Source organism: Corvus moneduloides, chromosome 5, assembly GCF_009650955.1.
Source record: "Corvus moneduloides isolate bCorMon1 chromosome 5, bCorMon1.pri, whole genome shotgun sequence".
NCBI lineage: Eukaryota > Metazoa > Chordata > Aves > Passeriformes > Corvidae > Corvus > Corvus moneduloides.
In genome coordinates, this window is record NC_045480.1 from 27,488,804 (window position 1) to 27,509,972 (window position 21,169).

Consider the following 21,169-nt stretch of genomic DNA (forward strand, 5'->3'; position numbering starts at 1 on the left):
CCATGTGGACATGTGTGTACCTTCACTAAGAAAAGGTACTAGGGGTGCTCTTTAATCTGAAAACACACCACCTTTTTAACCTGAAAAGCTTTGCCAAATTTAAGGCATAAAGGTTGACTTAATAAGTGAAGGCTATAATTTGCCATGTGAACAAGTCACTGAAGAGGTGATTCTACATCAGTTAAGTGTTCAACACTAGATGCTGATATGAAAAAGCATATTTTACCCAAAGTGGATGAAGTATGATGGTATAGTAAAGGCAGGGCAGACAGTGGACCCTAAGGTCTTAAGCTCCATGAACCAGTTTACATTAGTTATTGATGCTGTCATGCAATATGTTGGTGTTAGCAAGAACTCTGTGAGTAGTCCCAAAAGCTGGGTTGAATGGGCCTGCTGTGAACATGGGTCCTCAATCAGCAGAGACTGCAAACCCTTCAAAACAATTTTCCTTGCAGCAGCAGCCCAAACACCACCCTACATGGGCTCTTTGTCTGAAAAACCCTATAATCCATTAATTCACACACGTAAGCACAGCTCACAGTATGCCACTGGAAGTGATTGCTATTCCTATCCATAAATGCTGCCTTGCACTTTTTGTTCAGGAGTGCTACAGCACTTCACAACTGCTCAGCACAGTGGTGAGGCAGGTTAGGGCTGCAAGGACCAGGCACAGCAAAGCTCTGTGTGTGGCAGCCCGTGCCAGCCACGGTGCAGGATCACCCTGTGTCCTCAAACAAGTGCTACCTTAGCAGGAACACTGCGAGACTGAACACTTAGTCCAGCTGGAGCGATCTGGCTATTTCACACAACACTTGCCCCTTTTTAAGCACTCTGAGATTGCAAAGCGTTCAAGACCTGATTCTGTGTTGTTGTTAGACAAGGTGCCTGATTCCCATTGCCCACACTGCCTGGGAACACTTCTGCAATTCCAACTCAGACAGACAAGCTCCAACTTCCAAAACTCCAACTTCTCCACCACATGTTTTCTCAAGGATCCTGGAAATGCCTGACCTTACTTGGCTTGGGAGCATTTACTGCAGCAGACACAAACAGAGCTGTCTGTAAGTGGAACACTTCCTCTGGGATTGCGTCCTCCCTCCACGCTGAGTCTCACGGGCCAGGCTCAGTCATTGCTTGCTTGGGCAGGCTGACAGCCAGGAGTGTCCCACCATAACCATTTACAGAGCAAAGCTGGTGGAACCTCAAGCTCTGTAGTGAGAATTGCAGCAAAATGCATCTGGCAGAAGGAGATAACTTGCAAAAATACTAGGGTGAGAAGAGTTGAGTGTTGGCAACCTTAACAAGCTGGATTCCCAAAATGAACTTGAAGGATTTGGCAGAACTCAAATTACATTTTTAAACAGTTACTGTAAGTGTAAATGTTATTTTATCCACCCCCTTGAACTGGATCATCCTGGCCAGCCACCAGGCAGCCACACCCACACTGTTACTTTTACAGCTGCAGAGATGGGGTCAAGATTGTCTATATTCTGTGTAACTCTAAACCTATTATTAAAGTAATTCATTTGAAAATAAATCGTCCTTGTTATGAAGCTCCAAGTAAAAGGAATAAAATAAGAGCTTGTGAGCTTGAGCTCATTTGCTGAGTGCAAATCCTCCTCCCTTCCCCGAACACATTTAAATTGTTAACAAGAATCTGGTCAACAAGGCAGCTCCTTATTTCATTCACATCTGGGGAAGTTGACACAGGAAAATAAACAACAACAAAAATATCCGCAAAACCCCTACAAGATTTATCAGGTAATGGCTCTTCACAAGAAACCAGAAAAGGTATTGCAGCACTCAAAGGTCTAACACCGAGAAAGAACATGACAGAGAATATGATTTTTAATTAATTTCAGCATGACTTTTATCAGATCATGAGAATGTAAGCCTGGTCCCAGCTGAATCAGTATAAAGCCCCACTAACTTCGATGGAGGCAGGATCTCACCTGATGTGGAAGTTTTGAAAACTATCACATGATTCCTGAGAGGAAACAAGCAGCCTTGTTTTCTGCAGCCCTTTACATGATCCAGCTCTAAATACTTAGGGGTCCAGTTCTGCATTTGTTCAGCACCTCACACTAGCCTGCTCAAAAGCTGTCTTCTTCTGGTGGTGTTTCTTGGGTTTTTTTAACTGTCCCCTTTTGTTGTCTTACTGGGCCACATTTGAAAGTTTTTTCTTTATTTATAGGAATGCCACCAAATCTTTTGAATAATAGGCCATAGGTACAACATATTTTCTTTTAGTCTTAAGGTAAAAACTTTAGGTTTGTTTACTTCTGCGGGTCTGCACCTGATTATTCTTCCAGTACTTTCTTCCATGATTCTGTAAGATACTGGATATGCATGAGAACCACAAAAAAATTTATTGTTAATCAAACCTGGCCTTCAAGATTCATTACATCTTTAAACAAAACAAATAAAGGAATAAGTTGTTATTAAGCATAATGTTATTTTGTGCCTGCTAAAATATCCACAAATATACATACAGATTAGTCAGCTTTCATGTGATGAATTAAAACCACAGGATGAGCTTTAAAGTGATACCACATCCATAAAAATATTATGCTGAAACTGAAACAGCCAGAGCCAAACTTTTGTCTTACATTATGGTATAGAGAATTCTGAAAGAAATTTCCACAGGATATATTCCATGATCTTAAATAACCATTCCTTATGTAGTGTACCTTCCCTGACCCTGTATTTTAGGGCCTCTGATGATCTAGCCGCCCACTTTCTGCTGTGGCAATAGACCAGATCTTGACCAGTATCTGAGCTGAAATTATTTTTGTATCTTATTTTTATTTCCATAAATATTATATATTTATATTTAGACACTTTTGTAATAATTACTTGAAAAAATTGAACTAAGTTTGCTTACATTCTTTACTGTCTACAAAAGCATAAGGTTCATTACAGATATTTCTAAAGATGCTGTGCTTCTCAATATGTAGTCATATGGCTTATAAACTTGAATTGACTTTTTCTACAGGAAGATTATATTTTCAGTATTTATTTCCATTCCTTTCAACTAACACTTTAACACAAAGAAAGAAATATTTTTACATATTAATATTGGCAATATCTGGAAGCCGTTATGTTTTCTGAATCCCAGACTAAAATCAAAGAGGATCTAGTACAAGAAGCAAACGTATTTTTGAATGCTACACATTAAGCCCCACCACTTTTGTCCTGCCTGTGGTCTACATGACTTAGACCTCAGGTCCTTCACGGACAGAGCCCAGATCTTGCAAAGTGCCTTTCCGAAAGGAACGCTGTGAGTTTCTGCTCAGAACCTTTTTAGCAGCTTACAGGAGAGAAACAATAAGCCATCTGTCATGCAAAGTCTGTGCTGTTACAATCAAAGGGAGAACTGAATGAAAAAAATACATACACACAGAGCAGATTGTCAGTAACTTACAGTTTTCCTCCACCTTCCCTTCTCTTTCCCTCTGTGGAACCTACCTCAGACATGTACGGAGCACAACTGTTGTAACAACCTGTCAGGAGACCATTCCCACCGTTACTCTTGCAGCACTGTCCACCCTTCATCTGGAAATTACCTCATCCTTCATCAACACATGTCCAGTTGTTAGAGGCTTGGAAACCCAGCAGTGATGCTCCCTGGTTTTGCCAGGGAAAAGCCTCGTTTTAGGAGTGTCAGGATAAAATTACCTGTTAGTACCTGCAGAGTTGGTGCTCACTGCTCCTCCCCCATTTTTAGGTCTTCAAATACATAAAAGTCAAAGTGGCAGACTATTTTTACACTTCAGAGAGCAACATGCCAGGCAAAAGACACACATGAGATTTTGTGGGGGGAAAAGTATCAATGGTCTCTTATTCACTCATCTTCCAAAAAACAGCACCACCAAAACAAAGGCACAACTGTTCCCACAGGATAAAGGGAGCATTGATAGTGTTCCTAAAAACAAGCTAGTGCACTCTTGACATTCCTGTCTTGTTGAGTCTTCACTAAACTGTTACAACTGCTTGATTTCAATTTGTCATGATCACCAGCAACTAAAATTGCCAGAAGAGCAAAGGAAATGCATGCTTGGGCAGTCTCCATGCACAAGCAAAGGTACTAATGAGGTATTAGAAGAACAGGAGGGCATATATAAAGTGGAAATTCCAAGAAAATTATCTATTGCATCTGACTAATACTTATTCAATAATATTACTTTTTTGATCTTAACAAAAGTCAATAGTACTGTGTCCAGCTTTTTAACTACTGATGCACACGCAAAGGCAGCAGTGTCACAAGAAGTCACATGGGAGCAAGTACCAGACAGGACAAACCTCGCTCAGGCAAGATTAGAAAAAAAGTGAGAAAATATTTTAACAATATTTGCAATTATATACCTTCCTGTAATTTTTACAGGGCTATAAATATGAGGCCAAGGACGGATGCATGTGACTGACTATCTGCGTGATTACAGTTCTGCTAAAAAAAATTATAGTTACTTTTCAAAGTTTTCAGTAAACCAAAAGAAATATTTCAGTTAGGAAGATGAAATGTTTGTGTGCAAATTTGCAAAGCATTTTGAAACAAAGTAATTTTTAGTTATAAAATATTTTATTATATTTTTAAGGTGATACAGAGGCTTCTAAAACTATGGCCTGTCTTCCCCCAATAGAAATAATTTGCTGTGATAAATCCTTTATTTTCAAAGCATATTAAATTTCTGACTAGGTTTATTAAGGAATTCTGAACTAAAACATTTCACTCAACCCTTACTCTCTCAATCTTGTTTAGACTGAGATTTGATAATCTAAGGGAAGAGCACTGGGGCAGTCTTGTTGTGTTATCAGCCAACACTGTACAGAAAAATGCACACTCTTTTCCAAAAAATAACTGTAACAAGCACTCAGGGAAAGCACTATTACTATATGAAATATGAAGGGCGAAAAAAGAGAGATAGTTTATTCTTAAGCTACAAGAATGCTGAAAACTGAGACGTATAGGGATGTTTTCCAAGTACTCAGAGCAAGAACATTGCCAAGTTTATCCCATGGAGCTGAAACACCCCAGCATGATAAATATGACAGTAATTTTGTTGTCTTTATTGAGAGGACTGCCTGTGAGCTTATAGAAAAATTTGTATAGAGCAAGGTCTATGAAGCTGTTCCCCCTGCCTGCTGTTCTTAAAGCGAAATGAATTGTTTTTTCTTTATGCTAACCTAAAAGAAATATCTTACCAATTTTAACTTTTAGGGCCCTGAACAATTTTCCACGCAGTTACGCTGAAGCTGCTCTGCATTAAAAATGTGAACAAAAGGGAAGTATGTGTCCCTCTGAACAGATACCAGGCCCAAAGAAGGGTCTAAAGAACAACACAGCAACAAACCATTTTGAAAAAAAAATCGTTTCTAAAATATGAAATTTGAGTCAATGTTTAAAAACACAGCATCAAGCTTGGACAAAGGTGAAAATTTGCAATTGATTTCAGATGCTGAAAGCTGATAATAGTATTCCACGTTGACACAGGTCATGGTCACAAGACAAACAGTGGCGACTCCTGAAGAGATGCTGAAGATTAAACATCAATGTTTACTATTAGTAAATAATGTTTAGTGATTTGCCCCTTTTATTAATAAACTCCAGAATATGCCTCCAAATGGATCTTTTTATTTCACCTTCTACTACCTGTAATAGTTTGTACTTAGAACATTTCTTTTTAATTAATTAGAAAAAAAATGGACAGATGTTTCTTATTTTCTTCTATATGCATGACAGCCCAGAAATGTATTGTGGAATCTGGCACTGACTCATTCTTGAAGTAGATTTACCACATGTCCCAGTCACAAAACAGCAACACATAGTATAATGTTTCTGGAAAGGATCTTGCTGCAATAAAGTGGATCACAGAAAGTTTGCAATCTATGAATTCTAACCTGAATATGAAACACCAAAAATTCCCCTGATTAAGTATTTGAAATTGGAACCAATTCACAAGCCAGACGAAGAGGAGTGGGTGGAAGTTAGTTGTGCTTTACAGGAAAATGCATTCCTGTTCAAAAATCACTGCAAACTGCTGACCACAAGTTTTTACAATCGTGCAGAACATCTTTTGCAATCTGTGAAATATATCCAGTGAACATACTATTTGGAGAAAATGTTAAAAAACTCATAAATTGAAAGGACTAGACCCAATTTGATATGCCTTACTGCACAGGTGAGAAGGCTTCCCTGAATTAATGCCAGGTTGAACTAAACACATCCATTTTAGTTAAAAATCAACTCATGGTTTCAAAAACTCCCAGTGATGAGGAATGTACTATAAAACTTGGTAGGTCACCTAGTTAACAGCTTGCTATATGCCACAGGGTGAGCATCCAGGCTTGAGGGTTTTATTTTCCAGGGAAGTGCTTATAATCTTCAGATTCCCTTCATCCCCCTTTTCAAAAGTTGGGCACCTTGGTTAGAATTTTTCAGGACACACACACACACACACACACACACACACACACACACACACATGCCTTCACTCCCAGACTAAAATTTCTCTCGCACCAATGGCATCCTTGCCCTGGATGAAACCCCCAGAGCATTCCCTGAATCCACATTCAAAAAACCCATTTAGTGCTCCTGGCCACACTGCCCCTTTGGGAGCTCATAAGTAAATAAATAAAACAGAAGTATCCCTTGCCTTTTTTCCAGTTGTTGTTCATAAGGTCCAGCATGTTTCCTGAACAATCACAGACCACTTTTCCCAAGAAACAAGGAGCTGAGGAGCACACTAGCTTGTCCAGGGTGTGTCCAGGTGTGCTGCCCATCTGCTCCCACCTTGCTTGACCAAATGACCCATCAAAATACCCTGGGCAAGTCACCCTAAGCCTTGGAAACTTATTTTATCTCACTGTGAAGATAAAACTTGAGGATCTACAGCAGGGACAAGGACAGTGGAGTGACTTGTGCAGACAAGCTCAGGAAGCTGAGGGCAAATTCCAGCCCGGCCCTCTCTCCAATTAAGTGACCGAATCAAGGCAGTGTGAAGTGTTCAGGATGCCACTGCCCGGAGGGGTGGCGGTAACAGCTGGTACTGACTAGCAGGATGCTGCCCCACCTGTTAGGCTTCAAGGAGAGGCCTCTGGTTCTTCCTTCAGGGGAACATCTAGCAACTCAGGAGTGGGGCACTACCTCCTGTGGCTGCTCCAAGCACAGCTCTGCCCCAAGAAGGAAGCTTCACCGAGTTCCACAGGCTACTGGGAAGTTTCACATGCTGTGTCACCAAATAGGAACTTTCTTCTGAATCTGATTTTACTCTCAACTCAACAACAAGACTTTCAGGAAATTCATATTAGGAATAGGAAAGAAATTATCAAACAGTTTTTAAAAAAACAGAAATGTAGAGAAACAAAACAGTGAGAGAGGGAGAGGAAGACACAGTATTTGAGCATGGTTTCTGGATGATGGATCTACCACAGGGAAGCTGCCAGGCATGTTTAATTTTCCCATGTTTTTTACACATCTTTCCTTTTGTCTTTCCTATGTACAGTGACAGCTTTTTGGTAATTTGTAATTATATATATATAGTCTGTAATTATATATATTTTTGTAATTTGTTTCATATAAAGCTATTTTGCATATTACAGCCATAGTCCACCAAGATACAAATTAATAGAAGCACTTTAGACACACTGCAAATCCTCCAGGCTTCCTACTACAAAAATAAAGGAAACCAGTGGTATCAAAAACCACAACAAAGCTACAACAGGATGTAGGATGACATTTCCTAAAAGTCAACAGTCAGGATCAGTGCAACACTTTGTCTACTCCTCATCTGTGACATGCTCCAGGGTAGATGGTGAGAGCAAATGCATGTCCATGGGGCTGTTCTTTATCAAACATCTGGAATGCTAGTGTAAACACTGTGCATTTATTCATGCTTTGCCTTTAAAGATTTTGCCAGCATTAATAATAATGCTTCAACTCATAGAGCTTTTGTAAGGATTAATTTGCTGTGGTCATTAGAGTCCACTGCTCTTTACCACAGTCATGTAATAACTTACTTGCTGTACTCACCAAAACAAACAAACAAAAAAACTAAACAAGAAAAGAGGCCAGCTTCAGTACATTAACATCTGCTTACGGGAATCCATTGATTTTTTTCTCTACATGTTCTGGTGATGATATGCAGCCACATACCACAGAGTCTGGAATACCACATCTGCTCTAGTCTTCATATGCCCATCATCACAACATCTGCCAATCCACCATTTCTTGTCTTTCATGAGGGCACTTTCAGTGTAAGCTGATGTACCAAGCAGGACTGCTACTGGCAGCCCTGTGAACACCTCTTTCCCCTGAGTACGGTTCACCCCATCCTCCAAGCCTCTTCCAGAGGTCTGTGGAAAGACAGCAGCTTGCCTGTCACTTTGTTTTCTAATTATAACAGAGAATCCAAGCTTTGGCCTGACAAGTCCAGAAGGAAAGGCTAACACTGTTCAAATCCTCATGAATTACTTGGTGCGCAGCACCGGTGCATGAAGAAACAGGCTGGGGTTGGTCTCTAAATTAAAGTTCCCTGCCCTTCTCCCCATTCCTGTCTCATCAACATGCCTCACTACGCTCCACATATTCCTCCTCCTCACCCTTTTTTTGACATAAAGACCATTTCTCCTACTTCAGAGTTGAAAATTGATGGCTTTTACCTGAGGGTTAGTCTTTCACTTCAGTGCCTGGTAGTAATCCCTCTTCTTTTCCAGTCTCTTTATATTTTTTCAGCCCTTTCCCAATCTCCTCAGCCCTCTCCTCAGCTTCTGAGAAATACAAGGCACAGAGAGATCACAGCCCAGCATCATCCCTGGCTCCTCCGGAAAGGAAGAAAATCTCCTACTTCAGACAGTTCCTAAATTTAGCTGGGATGAATCTGGGATTAGACCATCAAAGAAGGGAATAAAACCAAGGCATCTCAAGTATTAGGCTGGAGTCTTAACACCATCACTACATCATGCTGGGGATTGCTGCTATTCAGCAATCCAAGTGTGCAACATTAAAAATGACTCTGATAAAGACCAACTTTGAAATCAAAGCAAGTAGAGATGAGATCAGGCCTTTAAAAAGGACAGTATTTAGCATATATCATCACTTCCACTCTACTTTTTAGTTTTCTATTTTTTTTTAATTTATTTTTAGGAAGAACAATATTTGTATTCAGCCTGATGTTGTCAGTATAGTGCTGGAGCAATATCTAGCTTCCCATATGCACATGCAGGGGGGTGCCACCCCCCTCCTGCCATGGTCCTGACCTGGCACCCTTACAAGGTAACTTCATGCACCGGGCTGCCATGGCATGCTGCAGTGCAATTGGACCCTGTGCTTTGCTCCATGACAGTGTTTAATTGAGTCTGTGAGCAGTTGGACAGGTAGACAGCCCTCCATGAGTCATGGATGCTTGTGCTCAAGGAGCTATGCCTAATGGAGTCAATTGCATAACTTTGGAAAGGACAGAGGAGCCAAGGCACACCCCTGGGTAAATGGTGCCTGATGGTATGCTTAATTATAGGTAACATGCCTGGCATGTTGTGTATGATCTCAGAAATCAGAGATGGAAAAGACCTGCTACATAACCTAACCACTACCATGGTGAAGTATGTCTCCCTTCCTGTTGGAGGCAGTGAGCCTTTCACTGCTTTCCTTCACAGGAATCGTCCATGTTATTTACCATGCTCCTACTTCTTGCTGTCTCTTATTATCTTCCATTATTTTCTGAGTCAGCCCATTTCCAGCAGTTAAGGGCTCCTTACAGCCTCCACCTCCCACCTGCTTAGTGATTTACTGAGCACACTGACTTGCACCCATCCTTCAAAACAGGGAGTGGAGGCGGCTGCAGAGAGCCCTGACCTCCCCAGAGCCACAGGAGGTTCCTGCTCCCCACAACAGGTTTGGGGTGCTCATCCACAAGGCCATGGCCCAGGACAGGAGGCTTAACCCTGGCACCATGGACGTTCAAATTCTTTCTCTCCTCCCTCTGCCTGTGCTGCTCTTGTCTACCTATCTAGGCACCTTCCACTTGTTTGCTGATTTCTGTCTGCTCTGCTTGCTGTGTGACAGATATCCTGAAGGAAAAGAATAGGAAATTAAAAAGGATTGCTTTCCTTCCATTTTTTTCTTTTTTTTCTCACTGATGTTTACACATTTTGGTGGTGCTTACTCTGGGTTCCTTAAAATTTTGCAGCATCACCAGTGCAGCAAGTCCCACTAAAACAGGACCCTGCATGCATGGTGCTAATCCCAAGTCACAGCTTCTTCCCTGTTATTATCTGCTGAGTTCTGATGTGAGATGCGTCACCACAGGAAATTCTTCCAAAATTTTCCATCTGGTAAGTGAGGAAACACCTCACGCATGCAGGAGGGAGTTCAGATGTTCATTTCTCCACACCAGAGTCAAGAGATTCTGCTATTTATTTATTTATTTTGTTTTTAACCCTGAGGTGGCTTCTGTGCACTTTTGACCGCTCTCAGTTTGAGCAGCAATATCTTTTCACTAAATGGAAGTACATACAGCATCAATGATGCATTTATTTAAGTACGAAATACCAGCAATTGCAGTGATTTATCTGCCCTTCTATGCATTCAGCACTGGAGATAAACAACAGTGAAAAGAAAGGAATGGGTCTGAAACTCAGAAAAGAGCCTCCTGTGCTCTGGTGACAGGTTCGTAAGCAAGCTGAGGCTGCCAGCCAGCTCAGGAGCAGTGCAAGTTTTCAGACTTGTAGCCGTAGTCTTTTAGTGGAGCTCTTCAGGCATTTGTCAGGAATGCAAAATTTTTACAAAGAGGCTATAAAAAGAAAACAACCCAATTTCTTTTGTCAAACAGAAAAACTCTAGATAAGAATGTATTTGAGTGAAACCTAAACTTCTGTACAACATTGCAGAAATGTCTTGGGGCTGTGATTTGGGACCAAATGATTGCTCTCTGACATGGTTCCTAGGAAGTGATGCTGGAGGAGAACTGCCTGTCTCACCCCATCTCATTTGCTCATTACTTATTGCTATTTTGTAATTTTCAGCACAAAATATGCTGAGAGGTGCCTGGTTTCCCAAAGAAGGGCTTGGTGTACCCTGGTGGAACAAATCACTGGCTTCCAGGCTGGAGGCAGCAACACAGAATAGGGTCTAGGGAGCTCCAGGGATGGTAACAGGATTTTAATGAAATAAATGAGAGCCTGATTTTCCCAGAGTCCTGATATCTAAAAGATAACACTTTAAGCTGTGAACCAAATGAAAACAACCTTTTCTCCCAAAGAGTGGCTCAGGAGAAAAAAAAAAAGCAGAGGTAGGAAGGCCACATAATCCAGAACAAGTCAGAGACATCCAAAGATCCCAAGTAAAGCTTTAATTAAAGGAAAAATCACTGCATAATTTAGACCAATTAGTCTCATTGCATTATTCTTATTCTGCAGCCCGAAACAAGCTCCTAGCTGCCTAACAAGAAATAGCTATTTTGCTTCCACAATTCATCATCCTTTCTGAATTTAATAGAAACTGAAATTTTATAAATTAAACAAAGTCATATTTGGGCAAAAATTATCTGAGGATCTTCTGTGTCACTGTGATATGACTGTTCCTTCCGAGGGACAAAAAATGATGCAAAAAACCACTGAATGATGCTTCAAAAAGTCAGTAAGAAGCAAACTTGTGAGCATCTGCTCTGGACTGACACCAAAGATGCAGCAGCAGCTAAATAAAATATTTAGTAAATGTGGTTCAACAATTTATTTCAGAACTCAACAGGAAAAGGTTATTCATCCCTTCTGCTCTTGAAAATTTTTCACCTAAAATGGCCAAAGTTTTTGCAGTTGAATAAATAAGAAATATTTTGTATCTGAACTGAATGAGAAGAGGGATGCTTTCATTCTTGCACATTATCTAGGTTTCAGAGGAAAGCCACACTTCTCACACAACAGTGTGTTTTCCTCTCTTTGTGAAGAAGAGATGGTAATTCCTCATGGCAGTCATGCGCTTGCAGTGCATCACATGAGCCACAGATCTGCTGAAGATCCTCTTTTCCAGGGAAACACAAGTCCTAGGTACCCAAAGAGAAATTTCCATAAATGTTGGTGGCATCTTTACAGACAAAGTATTTATGCTTGGGTCAAATGCTTTAGCATCTGGATGGATGAATAAATAAACAGCACTTCTCAATATGAGATGAACATTCACTTTTTTCTAAAAGAATAAAAATCCACACAAATACTTTTACAAAGTAAGCAAACTCTTAAACCAGCAACCTTGAAAATATATTTGTCAAAGAAGTGTTTGTGTGAAAATACATTCCCTAGAAAACACATCTCTGAGTGGCAGAAAAGCTCTTTCTAAAATGCAGCTCAGACTATATGAATCTGTGCTTGGAAGTGCTGCTCTGATTTAGGACATCAGAAAACAAAGTGGCTTCCACTGTTGGGAAGAGAAACTTCCTCAGAGGGAGCTTCAGCAAACTGATGCAATCCTCCTGTGTCCCCAGTTTGCTGGGAGGTGCAGATAGCAGCCTGTGCTTTATTCTGATAAGCAGCTTTGAGCCTCATTTCCCAACGTGGAACTTCTGGGGATTGTGCTTACATTTAATAAAACCTCATTCGTTCAGATATGAAAAGCTACTGCAGCTGCTCTTCAACTATTCACTTCACAGGGGTATGTAAAATTTCCATGTAGAACTTTTTTTCTCCAAAGCCATGGAATTCCCATTATGAGTTATCCAATGCCAGAGTCAGTCTAAACGGAAACTGTAACTATCAAATGCAGTTGAAAAAAAAGATAAAAGGAAAATGTTTTGTGCTGATGCTCTTTCCAGGATCCTCAAGAAAAGTGAATGAAATTCATAGTCTTCTGGCACTTGCAGCAGGTCTAACCTGAAACCATCATGCTTATTAGAGCATGCCAAGAATATATTCGGGTTTTAGCTGAGCAGTTCACCTGAAAGAAATGCTAAATTCTCCCAGACATTGACTCCAGTGCTTTACCATTTCTACATGCTGTGAACACATACATTATATTCTGACCCAGGACTGCATCTTGACATATGGAAGTTCTTAACTTCCCAAGCTCTAAAGTAGGTGAACATAGTTTATGCTTCTACAAAATTCCTTTAAATGACACATTTTAACATTTTTGTGTTTCTGAACAGAAACCAAAACACACTGAACAAAAATTGGGTAATTAACTGGAATCATTAAAATGCCAGGCATAATACACCTCACAGGGGAAAAAGAAACAATCTGGAATTGCAACACTGACATTAATTTGTTTTGAACGTTTGTAATGTCCAGCATTTCCCAGGAATAAATCTGCAATGAAATTATAAGAAGTTTCCCTTTTAGATAAAATGTAATACATCAGCTCCTTCAGGAAGAACAAAATCTGTGCAGAAAAGTTGAGGTCAGTACAGATGGGAGTCAAATGGCTGCTTTCTGTCGGGGGGGTTGGTGCAGTCAATGGGGCTGTCTTACACACACCTTGCCAGGGTGGTGCCTGGCAAGCATCCCATGCCCTGGGGAAGGGGAGGGCAGGGAAGAGTGGCCAGGCTCCCTGCTGCCTTCCTGTCCTCCCAAGACAGAGACCAATGCTGGCACTCAACTGGTGACTTTGCAGCCTTGTCACAGAATTTATACCCGGGAGCCATTTCCCTCCTGCCCAACGAGGAAGCTTTTCCCAGCATTGAGCCTGGATTTTATTGGCTGAGATTAAAGTCATTCATTTATACCCTTTCTACAGATGTCAAGGAGGAAAGACTAGCCCCAGTAACATTTATGCATTCTTTAAGACTGCATCCTGGTCCTGTACCACTGCCCTTTTTAGGACAACAGTAGGTTTAATTCATCCGTCCTCCCTTCAATGATCACAGGCCTCAGAAACATGACTTCTCCCACTGCTGCCTTCTGGACTAACTCCAGTTTCTCCAGACCCTCTGGAAATGCATCATCTGCTGTACTCCAGCTGAGGCACTGTCCATGTGGAGCAGGACGGAAGGATTACTTCACATTTCTCGCAGGCTGTGTGCCTGTTTATAAAGGCAGTGGACATTTGCTTTTCTTGTGGCAATGCAACTCTACTGACTCACAGGCAGCTTGTGACACCCTGCAGCCTCCAGAGCCCACTCCTTGTGTGTACCACCCCTCACGCAGCCACCCCTCACCCCACATCTGAATGGTCCTGCCTCTACTGACTGCTGCCACAGGTAATTCTTTCCTCATCATGATCAAACTAAATGAAAGGGTCTTGAGGTACCCCTGAAAATCTATTTAACAGCACTTCATTAAATTATTTTTATTTAAAAAGGCATAATTGTCAGCAGATGGTAGCCCAGCTGACGGCATGGGCATGGCTCAGAGCCCATGCCACCAAGGTGTCCATCTTCTCTGTCTGCTTTTTAGGGAGGGAGGAATGTTGATCCAGAGATGGTTTTCTGGGTGAGCTGCTGCAGAGCAGGGGACAACTCTGAGATATGGCTTTGCAGAGAGTGGCTCACCAACTCACACCTCCTCTTCTCCCCTGATTCCAGGGGGGACACTGGGCTCAGCATGCCTGCAGCAAGGCTACCCAAGCAGAAAGTCCATTTCTAGCATCACCCCCTTTGCAAACAGTCTTTCCTCTGTACTTGTCTCCGCTCATCTGGAATCAATCTAAGGCCATGATGAAATACATGCCCTCCACATGGGGAGGTGGGAATTTTGCTTGGGGGTCCTTGCACACACACAGACACACACACAGACACACAGACACACACACACTCCCCCCCCCTCAGCCGTGGGAGTCACTGGCTGGGGTCAGGCTCCCAGCTGACCCCAGGACCACAGTGCAGAGAGGGCAGCAGCACAACACCCTCCACAGACTTGCCATCCTTTCCAGCCCTACAGGGATGATGAGATTTGGGGAGCAATAAGCCTCCTTTCTCCAAGTGGTGTTGCTCAAGCACCACACAGGATGGGACTTTCTGTTCTTATTTGCTACATCCTTTCACAGTACATGAGAGATGCTCATGCAGTAAATCTCATTCAGTCAGGTATTTGTTTACCATACACTCCAGAAGGAGCCTAGGCTCTTGAATAAACATGCATTGGTCTAAGTGGGGCTGTTTTTTCAAAATGCCTCTATAGCTTTTCTTTCCCTGTGATCTGTGCAAAAAGGCATGTTTATAAACAAAGTGCTAGATCTATTTATACTATAGCTCAAGACATTTAGACAGTAGCATCTCAGAGATTTTTGATGGAGGCAGTAAATGGGGCTGGAAGTTGATCTGACAGGAAATAAAAGCTAAAATTGTTTTTCTAAAAGCCAGCAGATAACATTAACAAGCTGGAATGAATAAGAGCATGGAATCCAGATCAAGCTGCTGGATGCAGCAATCTGTGTGCTACAAAATCCTCTGTCAACTGAAAGAGACTCACATTTATAGAAGAAACACAACAGCATATTTCAATCATACAAGAGCAGAAGTGGAGCAGAGCTACCAAAATCCCCAGCAGGATCTCATGTTTAGCAAGAGAAAACTTCATGGTGAGCAATATAAAAATAATAAAATAAAAGCCAAGACTAATAAATTACTTGAATCCATAGACATATTTTCTGGATGACTGGTTGGGAAGGTCAGCATGATCTCCATAGTTTGTTCTAGAAGAAATCTTTGTTAGATCCGTTCATACAGATCTTTATCACACATGTGAACTTCAAGTTTTACCGTGACTCTGACAGTAAATAGCAGATGTAGGATGGAAATCATCCAAATTAAAGATGGAAACAAATACTCTTGCAGCAGTACAGTTGTTAATGCCTCTGGAGGGGTACAGCTACATTGAAATACAAAAAAAATACAAATGTAGCAATTTTTTATCCTGGTAATATAAGTGTCAGATAACAGTTCCTAACAAGTTCATGCAACCAAGACTACTGGGGGAGGGAAAGCCCGCAGCACCTGGATGACTAGTATTAAACATAATGAGAAGGAAAAAACAGCCATAAAATGTTAGCATACTGCAGCTCCTGAGCTGCCTGTGTACACAATCCATTTACAGCCCAAGCAGCTCTGGTGGAGCCTCTGGAGGAAGCAGTGTTCAGCAGACGGCTTCGCAACGCCAGCTCCAGGAAGTCATCAATCAGCCTGGGGAGAGTTATGCTGAGATTCTGCCCAGATGAGAGGTTATCAGCAAAAATAATGCTCCTGCTGACAAAAATGGAACCAAAAATAGAAGCTTGAATACCTAATCAGACCACAACCTTGTTGTGTTCAGCAGGGAAACTCAACACGCTGTGCAAGCTGGATGGCCCTGACCTCCTTCCGAAGGTCCTGTGGAGACATAGCCGTGTTGGTGGTAGCATTTCAGCATGTCAAGATGACACACCAGTAAGAAATAAGCGAGCTCTTACATGAGCTAGGCAGTTTTGACTGGAAATGAAGTGACTCACACCCAAGTCATAAGCAAAGACAGCCCCATTGGGTCAGAGTGAGGATCCTGCCCAGCACCCTGCTCCTGCCCCACAGGAAGTGTCCGGGAATGAGAGAGAGCAAAACACCTGCAGAGAGATGCTTCCCTGCTTCCTTCTCTGCATCACCTGTGAATGAAGAACCTTGTCCAAAGATTCCCATCCTCCTCAATAAAGGATCTGTGCAATTGAACTGTCAATTCAAAGAAATGAAGGCTCTACAAGTAATACTATTCTCAGTGAGGGAGTACACATCTGGATACAGGGGAGCAAATACAATGATATACAGCTGAGGTGTGAAGTGAAAAGGTGTGAACCCCTTCAGTCCACCTCAAACCATAGGGGAGTTATAAAGCACATAGATAATGGGGCTCCAGACTCCTGCTCTCTAAAGTATCTGACAGCCAGGAATGTTGGCAAGAAATAGGAAGATTTTATTTTCTGGCATAATCACAGTGTCTGGATCAGGGTTTCAAAGTCAAATACAGTTTTATATGACAAGGTTAATATTTTCTCTGGCTGTGAGTGTCACACTCATTGTTTTCACGCATGTCAAGTCCAGGGATGAACTGTGGGGATCATATCTAACTGGCAGCAACTATTAAGATGTTGTGGGGTTCCTATCTCAAAAGAGTCCTCCCCTTCCCTCAGAATGGCTATCTGCCCCCTAAGGAATCTATGGTTGGAAAAAAGCCCCCTGTGGGGTTGAGGTAAGGGATGTTTTTCTTTTTTGACACCATCAGCTGTTACATGCACAAACTGACAACCATTGGAGTCATAAAACTATACATGGAAATCTGTACTTTGGCAAATAAACAAGAAAAATATGTGCATTTACAACAACAAAAAAGAAGTCTAAATCAAATTTCTATGAATTTAGGAGGATTAAAAACCCATTAGCATTTACTATTGCCCAAATCTTTATGAAAGAGGTACTTCTCATTCTCATCCATGTCATATTCTTCAGGAATGTTGCCATTATTTTTCATATATTCTTACTATAGGTTTAGTTACTAAACAAGGAGATGTCTTCTAAGTTTTCATGTGGAAAACATTTGTAGCTCCTCTGATGATGAAGACTGCTTTTTTACTTCCACAGTCTGAAAGATGAACAATAAAACACTTCTTTTCCAAAGGAACAATAGTAGCTTAAGTTAGCCCTTTTGCTGGTCCTAGCAAATCATAAAGATATCCTACAGTGCCTTTCATACCTCTGCCATCCTTTAAGAGCTAAGTATATTCTAGCTGTGATGGATTAGAACACTAAATGAGCAAATCTGTTAGAAGTCTATCTTCAGAGGATGAGTACAGGTGCTGCACATCTGGTTGTGCACCTAGTGGTAAATATTTGAAAGTGTTCAGGAAAATAAAGGAAGCAGAGATCTTAAACAGGAAGGGAAAGTATAAAAGGGGTCAGCAAGGGGTTAGCAAGGAATCCTGCTCGCAATGCAAAAATGAAAACATCACCAAAAAAAATTCACACTAAGAAATGGAAATTCATAAAACTTATTCCACAGAAAGCAAGTTAGAAGTCTGTCCCATCCTAGGAAGCAGGAGGCTCTGTGGCTTCAAGTCACAGAGTCTCATTAGAGAAGTTTTTCTAATTCTTACCTCTGCTTCAGGGTTCTCACCACTTCTCCTGCTTGTACTATGATGTATGATATCAGCTGCAAGGTCATTGACCAGCCATTATGGACCAATTTCCTTATAAGCTGACTTCAGATCAGTTGCAGATGACTAGTTTGTTTGTGCCAATGATGCTGAGCATTTGAAATTGTTTTACCATGCAGACAATTGCTTTGTTTCTGTGGAGGGAAAAGTTTAATCTACTCCTTTTCATCAGAAATCAGGATTCCATTAGAATATTTTTGTCAATATAAATATTGTAAACTTATATATCTATGAAAATTTCAATATACTATAGCATTTCTAGGCCATTTATGGAGCTTGACAATTTTGCAAAAATATTAATGTTAACTGTAATATGTGATCCCAGAGAGAGATCATAAAATCATCTCTCTGTTGTAATAACAGTCTGAAAAAATGTCCATTTTTTTCTCACTGCTGATCAGCTGTTTTCAATGCTAAGAGGTTACCCAGCTGATTCTTACACCACCACTATAGCAAGGCTGGAAGATGCTCTGTTTTCTCTTTCTAGATCTGAGCTGCAAGTTGCTTGTTTTTTACAGGAAAACTGTTCCCAGAAAAATGCTTTACAAGTATACATTTTCTTTGCAATGTCCTTTTAGTGCTTGGAATTGTTTGTCCTTATCTGTTGCCTATTTTCATTTTGTGAAGTTTCACTGAATGCCACAATCTTCAGTGTTTTTAGTAGAGGTTGTTACGCTCTTACTTTGATTGCTCAACATAAATCTTTTCAGATTTACTGTGTTTGAGACTAGATTTCAACAGCAATACTAGAACTGTTTCCACTACAGGCAGACTATTTAAATATACAGCATAGAAAATCTCACCTTCTTTTTTTGTTTGTTTTTGGTGGGGTTTTTTTTTGTGAAAAGGAAAAAAAAGGCTATTTCTACTCTAAGGACATAGCACAGATTTGCCTTTATCCAGAGCACTATTTCTTAAAATGAGTCACCCATGAAAACAGATAGGTTTAAATTACAGAGAAAATGCTCTGCAAGCTAATCAGTGTTGCAAAAGCAGGAACAGCTCAGGAGACCTGGAGAGATTCCAGTTCCATAGCATTCATCCATTCCCCCAGTCCCCAGAAGTTTATTCTTCCTGTTATCCTCCCTCCTTTTGGGAAATTGTTACATTTTGGTTAATGCAAGACTAAAAATCTGTCCAGAAATGGATGTGTTACTACAGAGTAAGAAACAAGCCATTCTTTTATGATTTCCAGTAGGAGAATCACATTGTAGAGGCTGTACTGACTTTTGTCTTGTAGTCCCTATCATGAATTTTGTTACATACATAAATTTGGGACCGCACATTTAAGTAACACATAACCACAGAGCATATCATCCAATGCATTCCCTTGCCTGTTCATGGAAATAGTTGACAACACAGCACCGTGTTTCTGTCTGTGGTTTTGATGAGCTGAATCCAAACCCAACCATTTTCTGTTCCATCTGGTGCCATAAAACTCAGAGCCTGTCCTGGAAGTACAGGCATTTTAGATGCAGAAAGAAACTTCTTCAACAATTGTAGAAGAGCCTGGATTACTCTGCAGCGCACAAGGTTTAGGCTGTTCATTTTTCAAAACCTCTTCTGCCATGAAACACCGCAACATGGACTAACCTATTTCAAGCACAAATTTCCTTCTGCCTCCTGTTTGCAGAGGTCTGCTCGGGGACAGGAGATGAAGCAGAGCTAAATTCCTGCCCATGTCTCCTCACCAGCCAATGCAGCCAGCCAGGGCCACAGGAGACAGCTCATCTTGGCCACCACCCAGGCACAGTACTATATTTCAGCCTGCATATAATTATTTGGAGAAGTGGTTTTCATATAACAGGGTAGTCCCGTGACTTCAGAAATATTTGCAGGAAAAGCTCTGTGATGTGTGTACTTCTTTGTAGAATGATGAAGCCTGAATCACATTTATCATGAGTCAACATCAATACACACCGCTGATGGCCTGAACATCGTGCCAGAGGGAGCACTACACTGTGCATGTCCTGATCTACCTTTCCCTGAAAAGTTTCTTCTGGTTACCATTTAATCATAGAATCATAGAATGGTTTGGATTGGAAGGAACTTTAAAGATCATCTAGTTCCAAACCCCCTGCTGTGGGGAGTGACACCTTTCACTAGACCAAGTTACTCACAGCTTCAACTTGGTCTTGAAGACCCCCATGGATAGGGAGTCCACAACCTTTCTGGACAACCTGTTCCAGTGTCTCAACACCCTCACAGTAAAGAATTTATTTCTATTACATTATCTAAACCTACCCTCCTTCAGTTTGAGGCCATTGCCCTTTGTTATATCAATATATGCTTTTGTGAAAAGCTCCTCTACACCTTGTTGCAATCCCTCTTAAGTACTGGAAGGCGCTATAATGTCTCACTGGAGCCTTCTCCTCTCCAGGCTGAGAAACTCTGATTCTCTTACCCTGTTTTCATAGAGGAGGTGCTCCAGCCCTGTGACCCTCATCCAAACTCATTCCAACAAAGCCTTCCTTGTGTTGGGGGCCCCAGATCTGGACACACTACTCCAGCTGGGGTCTCACAAGCACAGAGGGGGAGAATCATCTCCCTCGACCTGTTGGTTTCCCTAGTCCTCTCCTTATAGAAGGTCTCAGGCCAGTGGCAGCTGAAGTGTGCTCCTAGGAAGGGTAAGACAGAAAACATGGGGAAAACTAGGATGACAATAAAAAGCAGATCCGATGGCGACTTCCCTCCTGACTTTCCTAGGTCAGAAGCAAGCTCTGTGCTGTGGTAGAGGCTGGCAGAACTGTAGATGATCTGATCCTCTGAGGCTTTTCTTGCTTTCCCCTCATAATAACATTAAAGTAGACCTAACTCAACAGCTCCTCCCCTCTTCCCCTCCCGCCTGTAACTGTGTTTGGCAGCAAGGCTCAGTACAGAGGTGAGTGCCAGCCCTGGGGAGCCCTGTCTCGTGGTCTATTACAAAGGATTGCTCCACTGCAGGCAGGCGTGGAGAGGCACACAACAACACTTCCAAACTTCAGCTTTTTACAGATGAATGTCTATCTGTTTTTCAGACACCTTCCTAGGGTCTAGCATTTCAAAATGCTGAAAGCATCGGTCCTTGGCATG

The 21,169-nt window shown here is 41.4% G+C and overlaps 1 protein-coding gene across 1 annotated transcript in view; it reads right to left on the reverse strand.

Annotated features, from left to right (window-relative positions):
* The window catches only part of LNX1 (ligand of numb-protein X 1), a 122,154-nt gene extending 118,603 nt beyond the window's left edge, over positions 1-3,551 (reverse strand). Inside the window, exon 1 of the mRNA XM_032110257.1 lies at positions 3,469-3,551. The gene's annotated coding sequence lies outside the window, so the exon portion shown is untranslated. The remainder of the gene's footprint in view (positions 1-3,468) is intronic.
* Between the last annotated feature and the right edge of the window lie 17,618 nt (positions 3,552-21,169).